Here is a 21,508-nt window from a genome sequence, read left to right as displayed (position 1 = left end):
CTGGCCTAAACTCAGCCCCAGCTCTGCCCCTGTGATGAGCTGTGTCATGCTGTGTAACTTCTCTGAGCCCACCTGAGCATTTGTAAGAGTTGGAGAAATAAGCTCGTCGAAGGTGCCAGGATGGAGGAACGAGACAGTGGGGCCTGTGACCTCAGAGACATTCACTGTTACTACACCAGCTTGCACATGGCTCTGACCGGGGTGTGATTTTTGAGTTGGTGTGGCTCGAAAATAAGAAAATGCTTTGACCTAATGTATATGGCTCCAATTAGAAGATTGCTGTCTTCCTTCTCTCCATGTACTGGGGCCTCGGCCAGGAGAGCCTCTTCTTTGGTCACTGCCACCTGGGGGACAAAACAGAAGATAAGAGCATGTTACTCTCCTGACAGTCAGCCAGAGGCTGAGGCTTTGCTTCGTGTCACAGGAGGTGCACCTGGGGCTCGGCTGACTGCCTGCATCAAGCCCGCTGCCTTCCTGGGCCCTACAGGCACCTACTTACTGGGTGGCCATCACCTCCCACGTCTGGGGGCTTCTGCAAGGGGGGTGGTGTCTCAAATTTCTTCCTTGTAGCAAGTACTTATATTTCAGTGAGGCTCCCTTTCCCATTACAGAGCTGTTTTCAACCTTAATAGTAAGCACCCCATCAATACATTGAATCTTGCATGTTTTTATTGTTGTAACACATACATAACATGAAGTTGACCATTTTAACCATTTGAAGTGTGCAGTTCAGTGGTATTAAGTACATTCCGCATTATTGTGCATCATCGTCACCACCATCGTCTTCAGAACTTTTTCATCTTCCCCAACAGAAACTCTGTCCACATTAAACAATAACTCCCATTTCCCCCCTCCCCCAGCCCCTGGAAATCACCACTCTACTTTCTGTTTCTGAATTTGACGGCTTCAGGAGCCTCCTATCAGTAAATCACATAATATCCGTCCTTCAGTGACTGGTTTATTTTGCTTGGCATGGTGTCTTCAAGGTGCATCTGTGTTGTAATAGGTGTTGGGATTTCTTTCCTTTTTAAGGCTCATCTTAGTTCAGGATGCTGTCACAAAATGCCACAGACCGGATGGCTCAAACAAGGGACATTGATTTCTCACAGTTCTGGAGGCTGGCAAGTCCGAGATCAAGGTGCCAGCAGCTCCGGTGTCTGGTGGGAGCCCACATCCTGGCTTGTAGATGCCACCTTCTCCCTGGGTCCTCACGTGGCAGAGTGAGCAAGAGCTCTGGTATCTTCTCAAAAGGGCACTAACTGTATCATGGGGGCTCCATCCTCATGACTTCGCCTAAGCCCTATCACCTCCTGCAGGCCCCACCTCCTAATACTATCACATTGGGGGGTTAGGGCTTCAAAATATGAACTTTGGGAGGTCACAGAATGCAGGCCACAACAAGGCTGAATAATAATCCACCATATGGATGGATCACACCTTGTTTAGCCATTCATCTGTAGCTGGACCCTTGGTTGTTTCCAACTTTTGGCTGTTGCGCATAACTCAACCTAAATCATTTCTACACTTACACCAGGTTGCCAACCTGGGACCAAGACCGGCTTTCACCAACGCTGCAATGCAGATTCATGCCCACACCTCCTCCTCTGTGCCTTGTCCTCCACACAGACAGAAATTAAAGGGTGGGCTTCAAATGACCTTTTCGCCACATTCAAGTACAAACATTTGCGCGCAAGAGGCTAATGTGCACGTCCCCTTGAAGACTTATTTCTTAAACCTAATGCCACTGAGGCCACACATTCACGCACTGTGATGACACAGGAGGAGCCAGGCCAGTGGGGACACGGGCTCCCGGCCACCTTGGCCGTCCTCACCCCCACTGCCCCATGCCAGCCCTCCAGAGAGCACTGCTAGGCCCCTCGACCTGCCTTGCATGGCCAAGGCACCCGGGCCCATTCTAGCCCTGTGAGGGCCTGGGTGGCCATATCGCAGATCTATATCTTGGCCCTTGGACAGAACTTCTCTGAGGGTCTTGCCTCCTGCCCTGGGGACAGGGGTGTGTCAAGCTGTTCCTGCTGTGGCTTTGCCTTAGGAGACGCAGTGCAGTCTGGGGATGGGGCTTGGCCCTGGAATCAGTCTCTCGGTGCCAAAGTGGCTCCACCACCACTGCCTGTGTGGCCTCAGGTACACTGTTTAAGTTTACTCATTGGTGGATTAAAATCATAATAGTACCTCTTAGCCGATCTAAAGTTTGAAGGAGTTAGTGCATGAAACACACCGGCCCACAGCACATGCTCAGTAAAAGTGAGCTATTCTCCAACTGGTGATGATAAGGACAACACTCTCCTGCCCAGGTCTCCACTGAGGAACCGAATTGCTGCCTCTGGAAGCACTGAAGAGCTAGCCTGGATGATAGAGGGGATGCATGTGTTCTCACTGCTCTCGCCCAGTCCCGCTGGAAATACCAGCAGGTTTGCTAATTGATTACGTGTAGGCATGGATGCAGACAGGCAGGTGCTCGTTCCCGAGAGCACCAGAGGCACGGTGTGCCCCTACCTTGCTGAGTATCACTGTTCAGACACAGGCAGGATGACAGGCACCCTCCTTCCTGGCTGTGCCCCAGTCCCTGAGTCCAGGGCAGATGGATGTGGAGGCCTGGAAATGCACAGTGGGACTCTGTGGGGAGCCCAGGCAGGGGGGTCAGGGGAGTTGCTTCTGCACCCACCATCCAAGCTCATCCTGGAGCCTCCGGCCCCTTCCCTGCAAAATACAGCGCTTTGGTTAAGTGAGCTAAGGACACTTTCTGTTGTAACATCCTGTGGTTTGAATGTCTCAAAAAAGAGAGAAGAGCAGAAGTTTCTGGTTGTTATGTGAAAATTGATAAAAAATGAACCCGAGAGTCCTTCCTTCCATTTCTACATAGCCATGAACTTGCCCTTCTCCTGCTCCCGGCCGCCCTGTGAGGACGACTCCACGTGGGCGGGGGTGTCTCTGTGGCTTATGCAGCAGGTACAGTGAACACAGCATTGTTCCCTTGAGGCCATCCATGGTGGGGGGCCGCCAGCTGCCAGCTCCCTTCCCGAGGGCCACCTATGTGCCTACAAGGGGGCTGTACCCTTGGCTCTAGTCACAAACCACCAGCATGGGGGCAACTCTCTGAGAATCAGAAGAGTCACTAACCATGTCCTGAGGACCAGGCCCCTGGCTAGGCATTTTCCTAAAAACATTTTGGGGGACACGCTCTTTATCCTTGAGTAGGTATTTTAAAAAATAATTTATGTGCTCTTTAAAAATATATGTTATATATTTTAATAAATGATTTTATTTATTTTTTTAAATTGAAGTATAGTTGATTTACAACGTTGTGTTAGTTTCACACAACGTGTGTATAGCAAAGTGATTCAGTTTTACATATATATAAATATATACATATATATATTCTTTTCCAGATTCTTTTCCCTTATAGGTTATTATAAGATACTGAGTTTAGTTCCCTGTTCTACACAGTAGGTCCTTGCTGGTTATCTATTGAGAAGGTATTTGCATGATTCTTCTCTATGTGTGAGGTGATGGAGGTTTGAGAAGGGAGAGCTGGGTGGCGCTGAAGGGATGTGTCCTGGTCTTCCTCTTGGGACAAGAGCTGTCCTCGGCCTTTTACCTTCCCCTCAACAGGCAGTGAGACTGAGGTGGCCGTTCTTCTGCTGGGAGCCCTGCGAGGGTCACCCGGGAGCCCAGAGCACAGAGGTCCTTCCCATGCCCTTCTGTCTGGGCAACTGTAGCCTGGCCTAGCCTGTCACAACCCCTGGCTCCCTCACTCCCTCCCAGGCCCCTGATTCCCTGAGGCCACAGTCCTGGGAGGGTGTCCTGCACACTCACAGGTGCTCTGGTCTGTCTGTCACATCGAGGATGTCTCTTGTGCGGCTCCCCTCAGCGTCCTGCCTGACTCCTGACCAACCAACCGCAGTCGTGCTCGGTCCCAGCGGTGCTACCCTATAACCCCTGTGACAGTGTAAACTCTGTCACGCTACACACGCAGGGATCCCAACTAGATAGGACAAAAGCTATTGCCACGGAGACACCCTCTTAACACGCAGATCTCTCTTGCGTGCGCACACACACACACACAGAGGACTGTGCACGTCACATGTGGAGGCTGGGGGCCAGGCTTATCCACAGGCTGGGCTATTCCACACTTTGGGAAATATTGCTAAAATGGAAATAATGCTAAAAATGCACTTCCCTCACATTTTATTATGCATTAGGCTTTTGTTCCTTATTAAATCAGCAAGTTGATGTCAAGTTTAAATGATAAGCTCCTTAAATGATAAGGTTTATATAACCAAATAGAGTAAAGAACCATCCAACTTCCTAGAAAGCACTCCACACATTTATTTGTTTGCTTCTTTCCTTAGGTAAGTTAGTTTCATTAAATATGAGAACGTGGGCCAGTTTGGGATTTCTCCCTGAGAACTCCCAAGGTTTTGAACCAACAAATGCACAACACCAAGAGTGAACCCTGATGTACATTATGAACCCTGGTTGATGAGGATGTACCAGTGTAAGTTCATTGATTGTAACACATGTATCACTTTGGTGTGGGATGCTGACAGCGGTGGAGGCTCCGTGTGTGGGGACAGGAGTTATATGGGAACTGTCCATACTTTCTGCTCAACTCTGCTGTGTACTTAAAACTGTTCTAAAATGTGTCTGTTAAAACTAGTTTATATATAGTTTTCTATCTTTTCCTTTATGCTTCTGGATTCTGACTCTTAATCTGAAAAAAATATTCCCATTACCAGATTATAGAGGAATTCACTCATGTTTCCTGCTACTAACTGAAGGGTTTTATTTTTTTATATTGAAAGCGCTGATGCAGTTGGACTTGACCTTGGTGGATCAAGTGAGGAATGGATCCAATTTTATCATTTTCCCTGTCTATCCAGCTATTCTAATACCACTTAGGAGAAAAAAAACCCATCAGTGGGGAAGCCCCTCTGATTTCAGATGTCTTCATCGCTATATGGTAGGTTTGCATATGCAATTGGGTCTATTTCTGTATTTTCCTGTTATATTTATGCCTAGGTATCCATAAAAGGTATCTTTTCTCCCATTATGTGTGTTAACTGGTTATCATATTTATAAACAATGCTATTGACTTCTGGCTGTTAAATTTATATCCTGCTCTTTTACTAAATTCTTAATTAATGTTTGTAGAAATTTATCCATAGGGTCTTTTTTTTCACTTATTTTTGGTTTGCTAGATATACAATCACGTCATATGCAAACAGAGATTGTTACTCTGAATTTTCAGTTCTTAAGCCTCTGTTTTCTCTTACCTGATCAAATTGACTAATTCAATATAATATTAACTATTCATAGAGGTAATGGGCATCTTTGTTTTGCTCCTAACTTTAGTGGTATTGCCACACTGAGTAAGATGCTGGCTGCTGGCTTTTGGGCTATACACACATGTGTACATATGTTTAGAAAGTACCCATATACCTTACTGAATAGTTTTATCATGGATGGATGTTGATTTTCACATGATATTTTTCTTAAGATCTATTAATAGACTTCTAATAGTAAACCTTACTCATACTTCTGGACTAAATCTCCTTTAATCATTCATTGGTATTTCTTTTCTTGTGTGTTTTTTTCTTTAGCTTGCTAGTTTTTATTTAAAATTCCTATGTTGATATTAATGCATTAGCTTGATACACGGTTTTTATTTTTATGTGCAATCTTTGTCAAGTTTCACAGTCAACATCCTACACACAGAGCAAAATCAGATGTTTATCTTCCTTCTCAATTCTCTTGCAATAACCTAAGTAGCATTGGAGTCACCTAATATTTGAATGTTTGGCAGATATTCCCTGTGAATCAATCTGTTACAGATGCTTCTTTTGGAGGGAACCCTTTACAACTTCCTCTACTTTTTTTCTATGGAAATTACCCTGTTTAGACTTTCTATTTCTATAGGATTCAGTTGCGTTAGACTGTACTTTCCTACAGATTTATTCCATTTCATCTTAGCTTCCAAATTTATTTGAAAGGAGTTGGACAATGATAAACATTCTTCCCATGGGTATAAATCCTCTCTATAGCTAAATGAGGAAAATAACTACGATTTGCCAAGGGCCCAGGATGATGTTGAGTATACCAAGGGCTTTATGGGTGGGTTAACTCTCATTCAGACAACAACTCCGCGAAGCAGGTGGCTCTGTTCCATTTTACTGAAGATCAGAGAGCCCAGTAGCAGAGTAATGATTCCCACAAAGACCCACTTACACCTAAGGTTGCCATTCACCAACCCTTTATAATGGTATGGGGTCTTCAAATGTTCTCATGTCCAAATGTATGGTGCCTTTGAAACACAGTATGTGCATCGATGTATGATCAGAAGTAAAACATTTCCTTAGTAGACACTCAATCACACCTTTTAATGATTTTTCTCCCAGGATGGAAAGATGGAAAAAAGTCTCTCCGAAAATTTATACTTTTGGTAATAGTACTGAGTGTAGGATCTACTGCGGTTTTCTATTGTGTGCATGGAAATGACATGTTAATAAGTGAAATCTCTAATTCTTCAACAGTTCTTAACATGAGAACAGACGTACAGCTGTCATCACATTCAAGGCTCAAGATCCCCAAAGAGTTACAGACTGCTTTTTCCATGCTGCTTCCCACATTGAACTCAAATTAAAGACAAGACAATTCTTAGAGAAGCCACAGGAAATAATAATCACTAATTTTGAAGATAATACTTGAACGTGGAAGAACATTTTTAAGGCCATGAGACATGGTGGTACTTATTCTGACCTGTAGAGGACAGCGACATCCCTGCAACTGTGGAAGGTGCCCACACCCAGGAATGATCGCCTTCCAAGGGCACTTGGATGTCAGAGCATATCTGCATCCTTGCAAATCTCCAGCAGAGCTTCCCTGCACAATTCAAGCCTCCAGCACTGGAATGCTTGCAAGACTCCCTTGCTTTGAAGGATTTATGCTTTTATTCTCCAGCCTCACAAATCTAGCTGTTACACAGGCATAAAATCTATGTCTGAACCAGACTAACGTGGCATCAACAAGCGTTTAAAAAGATCCAAACAACTCACTAATCAGGTTTATACTTCTAATATTGATTTCAATCATTTTATTCAGGTCTTCTGGGAAACGATGTACTTGCTATCGAGTTAAAAGAGTCTAAAAAAAAGCCTAAAGGGTCAGGCTCCTTCCATGGCCTCATGACAGGAGAGGAACACTTCAAGCAGGTGTATAGGTCCTGGGCTGCCACTGCTGACCTACTTGCCTCCTTCTCTCTCTGAGCGTTGTCCTGGAGGGCAGGGTTCCTATCTTTTGCATTAACATCACCATGAGCTGGAATATATCAGATGTTAAATAAATCTGCTGAGTGAACAAACAAAATAAAAACATTAAATCCAAGTTCCTACTCCATTCTGATGGGTAGACTCGAAAATAACCATAATTCAACTCAGACTAGTATAAATACCATAATATGATTTATAAGCAAAATCATTAGGGTACTAGAAAGGGGGCAGTTCCTTCTGCCTGGCAGAATGAAAAAGGCCAAATGTAAGATGAGTTTTTGAGGAGGACTTAGGAAGGCTGAAAAGAAGACATTCCAAGCTCGGTGAGCACCATGAGCACAGGCCAAGAGGCAAAAACACACTTGTATGTCCCCAGATCCAGGAATACCATGAGTAGGAGAGCTGTGGGCATGGTGACTGCAGGTAAAGGTCAGGGTCAGACCTACTGGCTGTCAGGATGAGTATCTGGACTCTAACATGAGGCCAGTGGGAAACTGCTGGGAGTTTCTGAGTAGAGAATGGATAGGTGCTGTGCTAGGAAAACAAAGACACAAAAATTTGGTAACAGAGTGAAAAATGGATCAAGAGTGTAGAAAGAAATGGAAAGGTACTCATTCATTTTCTTAGTAGACTTTGTACCAGCCTACTGCTGGTAAAGTCTTGGTTTATCAGGTCGCAGTGGAGAACCCTTGAGTTTTGGAGACTGACAACATTCCTAGTACCAGGGGATGAATCAAAATGGGTCAAAGCCCGTTGCTGGTAATCTCTCCCCCTTGAGCTGGGATCCACCAATCTGGGTGCAGCCACACTGAACGATTCTGGTCTATGTGATGGAGACAGGAGTCAACCGGGTTGAGTTTATCGGAAAGATTTTGCTTCCCTAATAGAAGGGGTCAGGCTTAACTGATAGTCCTTTCCCACTTGCCTTTCCTCCTCCTTTCTGCCTTAAGCAAGGAAATACCATCTCCAAGAATACCCGCCATCTTGGGTCTATGAGGTATTGTAGAAAGTCAGAGGACAAGACGCAAAGTGCAAGGTTGGTGGAGTTACAAGTCCATCCCTGATGGTATCACTGAACATTTGCCCAGCCCTAGACCTTACCCCTCTGGACTTCCCATCATTCTTCTCATATGAATACCTATTTGTTCAAGCCAAATAAGTCAAATACTTGGTGATTTATAGTGGAACTTATTCCTAGTTGCTACATGAAGAGAAAATGATTCAGACGTCAGAATTAGAAAAGAAGCAACAGAAAAGAGAAAGTCACAGGCCAATGTCATTTATAAACATAGATGAAAACCTTAAAAGATTAGCAACTGAATCCAACTGTAGAAAAAGACATAAAAAGACAAAGAAGGGCCCTGGAGTCCCAGCCCCATCGAGGGTCTTTGATATTGGAGTAAGGGTACAGGGAGATTCAGTTGGCAGGAAGGCAGTCCTGGGGATTTGTGGAGTTGCCATCCCTGAAATGCTCACTCCAGACTCACGAGAGAGAAGCAAATTCCCCTCTTATTAAATCCCCTATTATTTTGTCTCTCTGTTACTAACAGCCAAACATATTAGCCAAATGCTAATATGCTATATTAACACTTTCCAGAAGAAAAACCATATGGTCATCTCAAAAGATGCTGAAAAGCTCACATCCTTCATTATACCAACTCGAAACAAACCAGGAATAGAAGAAAACTTCCTTTACTTATTAAAGGCTATTCCAAACTTATAACAATGATCCTACCTAATAATGCAAACTTTAGAAGCAATGCCATCAAAGTTCAGAACAAACCCATGACCAAGTCTTAGAACAAACGAGAACATTTTAAATGGCTGGAACAAGACCAACACACAAAAATCAATACCTTTTTTACATACTAACATTAGCCAGTTAATCATTTTTTTTAAAAAACAAAAAAGATCCATTTCATTAAAATTTCTATAATTAACTAGGGATCACACAACAAACATGAGAGAAACTTTTTTTTTGGACAAAAAACAATCTTTATTGAAGGAAAGAAAGAAAAATAAATGGACGGGAAGACTGTATTTTTAAGATTCTAATTCTTACAATAAATTCAATGCCATCACAACAGAATTTTTATGGAATTTGACAGTTTCTAAAACTTAGAAGAATAAAGAAGCAAGAAATTCCAAAGAGCTTTTGATAAAGTTCAAAGTGGATGCAGAAGTGTGTTCCACCACACATCAAACATAAAGTATTTGATTAAGGTAGTGTGGGAAGGGGCAGACAGAGATCAATGAGAGAGGATGGAAAATGTGTGTGTGTGTGAGAGAGAGACAGAGACAGAGACAGAGTGAGAGACAGAGAGAGAGAGAATGGGAGAGAGAGCTCTCCATGCTACCCACACTGGGCTGACATATGGCAAAAAATAAAACTGTACTTTGTTAAAGCACCAGGATTTGAAGAATGTTTGTCGTAGCATTTAGCCTACCCTGACTCATACAGAAAGCCTTCTTAAGATACAAACAGCCCATCACAGAAAAATTTGATAAAATGAATAACAGCAAAAATGCCAAATCAATAAACTTCTGAATGACAAAAAAATCCTGTAAAAACTTCAAAATTAGATAGAACAGGAGAAAATTTTGGAAAATATATAATAAACAAGGGATTGACATTCAGAATAGATAATGAACATATCTGAATAATTAAAGACACACGGAACAAGAAAAATTTGGCAAATTTTATGAAATGTGCAGTTTACAGGAAGCTCACATGACAAATCAGTATACGGAAAGATAAGCAACCTTAGTAATAATGAGGGGAATACAAATTAAACAATAAGATAACCATTAACCATGCCTGCCCAACCCCTACCCCACCAGAATGGCCCCTCAAAAAATTAAGTTTGAAAAGATCAGCTCTGGTGAGGTGAAATGGGTCCTTTTTTCCACCGCTAGGGGGAATATATGGGGCTCATGGTGAGGTCAGTAGAGGGCATTTTGTTCAGTATATAATTTTTTAAATGTGAATAACCTGTAGCTCTGTACTTCTGCCTTTTGGTATCTTCCATAGAGTCAGCCTTGCTCAAGTGCACACGGATGTGTGAATAAGGATGTTCCTTGCAGCACGGCTGGAAATATCCAAAATGATTGTCAAAGGGGAACGGCTGCATCACCTATGGCACCAGGACATGACCTGCCTCAGAGGTGTCAATATGAAAATTTCTCTAAGGCACATGAGAATGTCCATGTATTATAGAGTAATTAGAAGTAGTGAAGGGAAAAAGAATCTCATGTATAGGAAAATGTCTGAAGGAGGCACAGCCCTCCTTTTACTTTCTGGCCTTCTGAGCTCTCTGCCCTTGTGCTCATATAATACACATTACTTGAAGCATTGTTTTCCACGGAAACTATTCAATTAGGTAAGCAAGAAATGACAGGTGGGCTCAAGTATGCAAGCAGAAGGGAACAAGAGAAAGGAAAGGCTCAGATTGGTCAGGCAGCGATGGGAACTGGAGAAGCAAAGAAGAAAGGCCGGGCCGATTGGACCTGGCTGCTGCCATTCTCTGCGAGAATGACCTTTGGACGGTCACTAAAGCCCCTTGAATCTACTTCCTCATCTATACAGGCGGGAATATACCACACCTTCCTTAGAATTTTGTTAAGATTAACTAAAATATACCCCTTCCTCCCTCCCTTCCTTCCTTCTCTATTTCTACCCACCTACATATCTGCCTACTCACCTATCTACCTACCTGTCTACCTTTCAATCTCTCTCATTTTCTGTTTGGCTACCTATCTGATTATATGTTTATCTATCTCACTATAAATTCATATAAATATCTGTCTTTCTCACTGTCAGTCTACCTCCCCTTTTCCTGATTTTCTATCTATCTTACTACTATCTGTCTATCTGACTATTTATCTAATCTAGTAACTGTCTATCTGCTGGTCTCTATGTCTGTCTGTCTTTCAACCCATTTGTCTATCTACATATATATGTCTGTCGATGTATTCATCTGATTTTCTGCTTTTATCTGTCTGTCTGAATGTCTGTCTGTCTGTCCACCTTCTTCTATCTTTCTCTCTCTCTCTACATGTTTATGTCTATCTGTTTTACTGTCTTTCTGTCGATCTAATTTTTCTGTATCAATCAATCTATTTATCTATCTCTGCCCTGCACAGTGATTGACACAGACTAGCGCCTCATTAACTGTTAGTTTATCTTCCCCCTTCATTTCCCTTCATATCTTTATTTCTACATTTCCATAATCAACTGCTGTTAACTGAGCCCTTTCTCTGTGTTGTGTGCCAGGCATACAATCCAAAATCAGGCCTGGGCTCTGCCTTCAAAGAGTATTCAGGCTGGTGGCTGAAAGGAACAAATTAAAGAAGCAGTGACATTATGTGGTGCTTAGTGCTATGAGAGAGACAAGCCTGACCTACGTTGGCATGGACGAGAGAATTAGCGGGGGCTGAGGAAGCTACCTCTCATCTGCAAACCACAGAAGAACTAAGAATTCTGCAACTGAAGAGGAAGAGACCTGGTCTTCATGTGAGTGTGGGTGGAGGAAGTATGGACAGAGCCAGAAAGATAGAACAGGATGTTTACAGGCCTGGAGATCAACAGAGCAAGTACATATTCCAGGAACAAAACTGTAGGGAGCTCACAAAACTCAGACAACAAAAGAGACCAACCATGGCCAAAATAAATGGTGAGATGTACTGTTTGCATGGATTGTAAAATACAATATAGTTGTCAATTACCCTCAAATCATCTACAAATTTAATGCAATCCCATTCAACATCCCAGCAGGATTCTTTGTAGACATGGACAAGCTGATTCTAAAACTTATATGGAAAGATGAAGGAACCAGATTAGCCAAAACAATTTTGAAAAAAGAGAAGTTGGAGGATTCATGCTACCCATTTAAAAATGCATTATAAACCTACTGTGGTCAAGACAGCGTGGTATTTGGGAAAGGATAGATACACAGTTCAATGGAACAGAACACAGACAACTGAGATTTTGTATGGGGATGGGGAGTGATGGGGAGGGATGAGGAGGGATGGGGAGGGATGGGGAGCGATGGGGAGCGATGGGGAGGGATGAGGAGGGATGAGGAGGGATGGGGAAGGATGAGGAGGGATGGGGAGCGATGGGGAGCGATGGGGAGGGATGAGGAGGGATGAGGAGGGATGGGGAGGGATGCGGAGGGATGGGGAGGGATGAGGAGGGATGGGGAGCGATGGGGAGGGATAGGGAGGGATGAGGAGGGATGGGGAGCGATGGGGAGGGATGGGGAGGGATGGGGAGGGATGGGGAGCGATGGGGAGGGATGGGGAGCGATGGGGAGGGATGGGGAGGGATGGGGAGGGATGAGGAGGGATGGGGAGGGATGCGGAGGGATGGGGAGGGATGAGGAGGGATGGGGAGGAATGAGGAGGGATGGGGAGCGATGGGGAGGGATGGGAGGGATGGGGAGGGATGAGGAGGTATGCGGAGGGATGGGGAGGGATGGGGAGCAATGAGGAGGGATGGGGAGGGATGGGAAGTGATGGGGAGGGATGGGGAGTGATGGGGAGGGATGGTGAGAGATGGGGAGTGATGGGGAGGGATGGGGAGCGATGGGGAGGGATGGGGAGGGATGGGGAGCGATGGGGAGCAGCAGATGAAGTTCGCTTGCTCGCCGCTCTCCTCCTGCTGTGCGGCCCAGCTCCTAACAGGCTGCAGACGGTTAACAGTCGGTGGCCCAGGGGTTGGGGACCCCTGGTCTAAGGGACATTTAGATAGAAGTTCCAGTGAGCTGGACATTTACACTTGGAAGTTTCCAGCATACTTACAGTAAGTGAAACAAAGGGAATAGATGTCATAGTTCTTTTCCATTAAAACATAATTAAATTTCACAAGCACAGGAGAATTTCAGCTTTTGGGCTTTTTAACAGGCTCCTATTAGTTGAATATTCACGTGTTAGTGACTGGTAAAATTCAGTCTTATCTAAGTTTCTATCTCTCCAAACAGAACAAGCCAGTTTACCTAAACAAAGGAACAAATAAATAAAAAGGAAAAAGACATTTAGAGACATCCATCAACCTGGATGGCTCTGAACATTTTATAATAGCTGACATTGAGATAGGTAATTTTTAAGAACCCAACCAGCTTCCTATACTAACCTGACAAATTTATGACCTGAATGTGTTTAAGCTACTAACTGTGTTCTTTGGATACCTGAGTTCCAATCTTTAGTCACTACGAACACTTACCTTAAAATACAAATGCACACAGCCCTGCAAATAAACTGGGACAATCAATTTGGTCCCCGGCTCTCACTGCTTCACCTTTGAAATGAAATGAGGATAGCAATTCCTGTTTTACACGGTGATTCAGTTATACATATATATATCCTTTTTCAGATTCTTTCCCCTTATAGGTCATTATAAGATATTGAGTATTGTTCCCTGTGCTACACAGTAGGTCCTTATCATCTATTTTACATACAGTTGTGTGTATATGTTAATCCCAAACTCCTGATTTTATCCCCCACCCCCTTTCCCCGGTTGTAACTGTAAGTTTGTTTTCTATGTCTGTGGGTCTATTTCTGTTTTGTAAATAAAAAAGAACTCATAATTTTTAAAAGGTTGTTTCTATACTTAAATGGATGCATACGAAGTTAAAGATATGGGATCAACTGTTTGAGTTAAGAAAGAAATGGCATTTTTAAGCAGAAAATATATATGTCCAACTCCCCCGAGGAAAGAATGGTGAAACCAGTTTCACTCAAACACGAAGCATTGGATCAAGACCAAATAAGAAGCATCGCAGCTTTGGAGGAAATGTCAGAGCAAGTTTGAGGCAACTGATTTCAATAATTCTTTTTCTTTTTGCTGGGAGGACAATCCCCCCAGGCACTGCTGACCATCCCCCCGCACCCCGGGCAGCCTGGGGGTCGTGGCCACCCTGCTAGAGAGTGGGAGTGAACACCTGACCCTGAGACCCTGGAACCTCGGAGCCCACAGGCTTACGCTTCACATGGGTGGAGCACAGCATCCCCACCCCACGGCCCTACAGTTTGGCACCCGTGGGCAGAGCCTGGTCCCCCAAGTGGACCTCAGCCCCCCCGCTCCGCCGCCCTTCCTCATGGCCCGGATATGCCAGCTAGCCCGGGGCTGTTGCAGGGTCTGTCCTTCCTGGGGAGGTGTGGGTGTGTGTGACACAGACAAATACAGTGCCCTGCTCACACTTGCCCCAGAAAAACGTGAGCTCCTATAGGACTCAGGCAAGCAGCTGCAGGAGAGGACTCCCCCTGCCACCCCAACCACCGCAGCTCCTGTCAGGGACGAGGAAGAGGAAAAAAGGGAGTGGGAAGAGAGGGACTCAGGGTCCCGGCCCAGGGCTGCCAGGGAGGCCCCCCGCGAGGCCCAGGACCTGCCAAGCTCTGGGAGGAGGCTTCTCCAAGAGGGGCTTCTCCTTGGCTTCAAGCCGCCTCCGTGCCATCCTCAAGCACACTGGCTGGGAGTGTGCCTCTTACACAAAACCAGGTAACTCAGGTTTCCAAGTGGGCAGAAATTCCCCAGGGTGCACTTTGGGAAACGGAAAAAAGGCAGCCCTGATATTTCTATCCATGTGTTCAAATGAAACTCAAGTAACCAACAAGGACCTCCTGTATAGCACAGGGAACTATATTCAATGTCTTGTAATAACCTATAATGGACGAGAACGTAAAAAAAGAATATATTTATTTATATATATATATATGTATAAGTGAATCACTGTGCTGTAACCTGAATCTAACACAACGTTGTAAATCAACTATATTTCAAAAAAACAAAGAAACCCAAGTGATTTCTTCTGTGTTTCTGTAGAAGCAGAGATTTGATTTTCGAATGAGCTTCACCCATCCCATCAAGAATTATGTCACACCTGCACCCTAGCCCCTTCCCCAAGGAGCTCATCCCAAGGGGACACAGAGACAGGCAGAGGGTCCCCGGCTCGTGAACGGCTAAGAAGGAGGAAAATGGAAGGAGGAGTTGGGAGACTTCAGGGGAGCTTTGGGCTGGGGTCCATGCCCCACACAGAGGTGTCACCCCCGGGTCTGTAGGACCTAGCCTTTGCCCTGGCTAACCATGGGCCAGCCAGGCTGGCATCACCCCGGGAGGCAGGAGAAGAGGTGACACCACAGAGACATCCCACAAGCTCAGCCTGACAAGCAGGAAGCACACTGGACGCAGCCACAGGCATCCTTTATCAGAGCAGCCCTCGTCTGCTTTTAAGAATTGTGGGGAAGGGTGCCAAGGGGGAGAACTGGTAAACAACAAGGTCCTACTGTATAGCACAGGGAACTATATTCAACAGCCTGTGACAAACCATAATGGAAAAGAATATAAAAAAAGAAGGTATATATATGTATAACTGAATCACTTTGCTGTACAGCAGTAATTAACAAAACAGTGTAAATCAACTATACTTTAATCAAAAAAAAAAAGAAAACAAAAGCATTGCAGGGAAGAAAACAAGACAAGTAAAATGTACAGAGGAAGCATTCTGAAGATACTCTAGCTAGAAGTGTTCTCCAACAGCAATCTTTTTTTCCCTCCTTAAGACCCAGTCTAATCCATGTCCATGTGTAGCTTGTAAATCACATGTATATTCCTAAGCTATTTCCTTGGTAAAATTTCTAAAACATTCTCAAGGAAGATTCCATGGCCAGAGAGCTCAATAAAACCATGGGGACTTAATCTAAACTGAAAGAAATCTAATAACCTTCAGACAAGAAGTCCAATTAGTAACCTGTGACTGAAACGCAAACAGACAGCAGGCCAGGGAGGTCCAGGCATGGGGCAGGGAGGAGGGGAGTGTGACGGAGAGCGTGAGGAGTAACCAGAACAGTGGTGGAGGCACCTCACTGGGACATTGTTCGCTGGTGGATGCTTCCTGCCATGCTGAGTTTGCTTCTCTATGCAACCTCCTAACCGCAGGGACTTACGATTATGAGCACTTATGAGCGCTCAGACCAGGGGGATCCTCTGCTCTGTTGTTCAGGTTCATCAGCCTTTTGGCCAAAGGTCTTAATCAGCTTTCATGGCTTACAAACCATCTCAGGGGTGGTGCAGTACCCAATGGGCACTTAGCCATCCTCCCTGCCTCTGTAATAATACCCGGTGAGCACCAACCATGGCTCCAGACCTGCCGGACACCTCTCGCAGGACTTACTCTTGTCTCCAGAGTTAACGACAAGGGCACTGAGGGTTTATGAGGTGAAGCCTTTGCCCAAGGTCATCGGGTCAGTGTATGACAGAGACAAGGGGCACACCTTAGATGGTCTGATTTCAGAGTCCTTCTCTTGACCACCCAGATACTCCCTTGTGTGATATCTCACAGCCGTGGAAAAAGCGAAAAATGAAGGACTATGTGACAGGAAAGAGAGTCTGATGCACTGATTGAGCGATTGGGTGAAAATTATCTGGGAAAGGGAATATTCCCATGGCCTGAAAAATCATAATACAACCAGCAATGGATGCTAAAGCCATTGGGTGAAAATTATCTGGGAAAGAGAATATTCCCATGGTCTCAAAGCTCACCCCACAGACTACTTATTAATTAGAAAAGAATAAATACGGCAACATCATAAAGGAGAGCTCTGGCAGAAATCACCTTAGCCAGGTGAACCGTTCACTACCAATACCAGGTCACGATGAGGTGGTGGGACCACTGATGTGAGGCAAATACACGAGATGTCTACCTGGAGCTAAGCATGAGGGAAACAGTCAGACAACTGTGAGATACTCTACAAAACAAACGGCTTAGATTCTTAAAAAAAAAGTCAGCATCACAAAAAACAGTTTTGGTTCAGGTTTAAAGAGACATAACCAGATTCAGTGCATGTCATGTAATTGAATTCTAGATAATGGAAAACAGCTATAAAGAGTACTTTGGGCAACCAGGGGTATTTGAATTGGGACTATATATTAGATAATATTACTTTATCAGTGTTGACTTCCACAGTGATAATGGTATCATAGTATACCTTTAAAGAAGACAATCTATGAACTTAGGAGATATATACAAAGTATGTCATGCTGTCTGCAACTTACTTTCCCATGATTCACATGATTCAGAGACAAAAGCTGAACACACATCCATAACACACACATCCATATTTACAATCTCTCCATGTGTGTATGTATCTGTTCACGTGTGTATTTGGGTAAACATCTGGTAACTCTGAGTGAAGATTATATGTATTCACTATACTATTTTTCCATTTTCCTATAAATCTGAAGTTTATCAAAAGAAAAGTAGCCAAAATAGTAAGTGAAGATATTTGTTTGAAGAGTCATAAGGCAAAAGAATTGCTATGCTCTGATATCAGCTAGATAAAAATTCTATTTTTGGACAAGAACAAAGAACATTAAAAATAAAAGCAATTAATATGTTAAGATGAGACTCTTGTCTTTTGTTTAAATGACTCATAATATTTTAAAAATCAATCATGATAGCTACAGATGGCAACAAAGTTGCTTAATAAATTTTGCATTAGTGTAAATCAAATCACCTGTTGATCATTCACCACAGCCACATTCTTTTTAAGGGTAATGTTTACTATTCTAAACACAAATCCTAATGCAACACGAAATTCATTTCACAATTTCCTCTTGATGGACTTTAGTGGATAAATTAACATACCATTCCTCCCTGGATTTAAACCTGATTTTCAGGTCATTTGTTCCCAGGACCACTACAAGCTCTGTTGTTGGAGATGTTGACTGCACTTGGCCCCCCAGCACGGTCCCAAGGGACCCCATGAACACGGGACTTACTTTTCAGACACTGAGATTCTCTGGAGGTGGGTGGCAGTTAGGCACCGGGGGCAACGCGGCATCGTCCCTGCTGGAAATGGCCCATTATTGCCCCAGTGAATGGCGTGAGATCACAGCCCCTGAGAACTCTGGAAAAGACAAGAATAAAAGAGAATATTCACATTCCATTAAAAGTGAGAATTTAAAATTTAAGAATTTTTAAAATATTTTTTTAATTTGTATATTTCAAATTTTAAAATGATTTAAAATATTTGGTATGAACTTGAAATGCTCTTTTAAAAATTGTTAATTAACTGTATTGAGAAATAATTACATACAATAAAATACATGTATTTTAACAAAATGTGTACAACTGTGTAACCACCACCACAATCAAGATAGAATTTGAACTTGAAATGGTCTTGATAGTGAATCTCCCTTCTTCACACACCATCTCACCCTTTAATTTTTAAATAAATACAGGCATTGGGAGGTAGGTCAGGATAAATGGAAAAGTATCCCAGGCAGGTGTCAACTCACAGAAGTGACTGTGAGGTCAGAGCCATGAGAAGTTCACAGGCTATGCTGATGTTCCAGGGCAGGTGCACAGAGGCGCTCACAGACAGAACCCCGACTTCTGACATCCCAGGAGAACCTCAGGTGGCACAGTCCATGGGGAATCGCAAAGTTAGGAAGCTGTTCATCATCCTTGCCAGGATCGTGGTGTGATCCTCAGGGAATTTGAGAGGTCAGGCTGATGACCACTCCTTATTCCTGGTGGGGTGCACCAGGATCCAGTGTGGGGTCAAAGTGTTATTGATAGCATCCTGAGTCAGGAGGGTCCCTGTGGGCCATACCTCAGTCCAGGTGAGTGCAAGGTGATCCCCAGTGGTGATGGGGTGGTGTTATGAACAGCATCTTGACGCCTGAGATCCATTTGCTTATCTGCAATGTGGGGTTTTCTTTCAGGCATCAGACCCCCAGGATGCTTGTGAGCTAGGAGGGCCATGACTGCACAGGTGAGGAGAAGGAGCTGGGTCACCTCTGTGCACCCTACAGAGACTACACCACATGGGGTACAGGGATGGGGAGGGATGGGGAGACTATACCACATGGGGAGGGATGCTTTCCTCCATGTTAACACCTAGGTTCTGGGTGAAGTCTGAGGATCTCACCTGCATCTAGGGATTGCCCCTGTCAGGGGGTGTGCCCAGAGCCTGGGGATGGCCTATCCTGTCCCTGCAGGTCCTGAGCCTCCAGACCCCCAGCTGGTTTCTCCTTTCACCTTTCCCATCCACATGGATAAATCACACATCTTCATAAACCTAGCTGAATTCTTAAACAGACATGGGAAGACACTAAATGCAAAAGAATGAGAATCAGTAGCCAAAACAATCTTGATAAAGAAGAACAAAGTTGAAGGTCTCGCATTTCCTGATTTTGAAACTTACTATGAAGCTATAATCATCAAAACAGTGTGGTCTGGGCATAAAGACAGCTATATAGACAGATCAATGGGATAAAATAGAGAGTCCAGAAATAAACCCTTGCATATATGGTCAAGTAATTTTTGACAAGGGTGTCAAGACCATTCAATGAGGAAAGGACAGTCTTTCAATTAACCGTGTTGGGAAAACTTGGATATCCACATACAAAAGAATGAAGTTGGACCCTTACCTTACACCATATATAAAAATTACCTCAAATGGATCAAAAACCCTTTATGTAAGGTCTAAAAGTATAAAACTTTTGGAAGAAAACATAGAGGAAAATCTTCATGACGTTGGATTTGGCAATGATATCTCGGGTATGTCACCAAAAGCACAAGCAACAAAAAAATTGGACCTCATCAAAATTAAAACCTTCGTATCAAATGATACCAACAACAGAGTGAAAAGGCAACCCATGAGATGGGAGAAAATATTTGCAAATCATATATCTGATAAGTGATTAATATCCAGAATATATAAAGAACTCCTACAACTCAACAGAAAACCCAAACAACCCAGTTTAAAAATGGGTAAAGAACTTTAATAGCCATTTCTCCAAAGAAGATATACAAATGGCCAATAAGCACATGAAAAGATGCTCAACATCAGTAATCACTAGAGAAATGCAAACTGAAACCACAATGAGATACCACTTCATAGCCATTAGGATGATTATTAAAAAAGCAAACAAATAGAAAATCACAAGTGTTGGTAGGGATGTAGGGAAATTGGAACCCTTTTCCATTGCTGGTGGGAATGTAAAATGGTACAGCCTCTATAGAAAACAATATAGTGGTCCCTCAAAAACGTAAACAAAGAATTACCATATGATATAGCAATTCTACTTCTGGGTTTATCTGTTCAAGCAGAGACTTGAACAAATATTTGTACAGCCTTGTTGATAGCAGAATTATTCACAATAGCAAAAAGGTGGAAGTAACTCAAGTACCCATCAATGAGTGAACACATAAACAAAATAAGGTCTATCCATACAATGAAGGAAATTCATTTAAGCGCTATCATATGATATTTGTCTTTCTCTGTCTGACTTACTTCACTCAGTATGACAATCTCTAGGTCCATCCATGTTGCTGCAAATGGCATTATTACATTTTTTAAAATATTTATTTGGATGCACTGGCTGTTAGTTGCCGCAGGTGGGCTCCTTAGTTGTGGCTCCAGGGCTCCTTAGTTGAGGCTTATGGGCTCTTTAGCTGTGGCATGTGAACTCTTAGTTACGGCATGCATGTGGGATCTAGTTCCCTGACCAGGGATTGAAGCTGGGCCCCCTGCATTAGGAGCGTGGCGGCTTATCCACTGTGCCACCAGAGAAGTCCCCTCGTTCCTTTTTTATGGCTGAGTAATATTCCATTGTATATATGAACCACATCTTCTTTATCCATTCCTCTGTTGATGGACATTTAGGTTGCTTCCATGTTCTGGCTAAAGTAAATAGTGCTGCAATGAACGTTGGGGTGCACGTATCTTTTCAAATTATGTTTTCTCTGAATTTATACCTAGGAGTGGGACTGCTGGATCACATGGTAGTTCTATTTTTAGTTTCTTAAGGAACCTCCATATTGTTCTCCATGGCGCTGTACCAGCTTACATTCACACCAACAGTGTAGGAAGGTTCCCTTTTCTCCACACCCTTTCCAGCATTTATTGTTTGTAGATTTTTTGGTGATGGCCATTCTGACCAGTGTGAGGTGATACCTCATTGTAGTTTTGATTTACATTTCTCTAATCATTAGTGATATTGAGCATCTTTTCATGTGCTTTTTAGCCATCTATATGTCTTCTTTGGAGAAGTGTCTATTTAGATCTTCCAAAATGTAGAAAACAAACTTATGGTTACCAGGAGGTAAGGAGGGGGAGGGATAAATTGGAAGATTGGGATTAACATATACACACTACTATATATAAAATAGATAACTAATAAGGACCTACTGTATAGCACAGGGAACTCTACTCAA

At 43.5% G+C, this 21,508-nt stretch overlaps 1 protein-coding gene across 1 annotated transcript in view; it reads right to left on the bottom strand.

The window, feature by feature from the left end:
• OTUD7A (OTU deubiquitinase 7A) overlaps positions 1-21,508 on the bottom strand; it is a 382,271-nt gene that overhangs the window by 175,059 nt on the left and 185,704 nt on the right. Inside the window, exons 2-3 of the mRNA XM_079912986.1 lie at positions 18,064-18,191; positions 250-344 (exon numbers count right to left, since the gene is read on the bottom strand). The gene's annotated coding sequence lies outside the window, so the exon portion shown is untranslated. The remainder of the gene's footprint in view (positions 1-249; positions 345-18,063; positions 18,192-21,508) is intronic.

The sequence above is a fragment of the Stenella coeruleoalba genome, assembly GCF_951394435.1.
Source record: "Stenella coeruleoalba genome assembly, chromosome: 2".
NCBI classification, from domain to species: domain Eukaryota; kingdom Metazoa; phylum Chordata; class Mammalia; order Artiodactyla; family Delphinidae; genus Stenella; species Stenella coeruleoalba.
The sequence above is the reverse complement of the archived record's forward strand: the minus strand, read 5'-3'. Positions and strand labels throughout refer to the sequence as shown.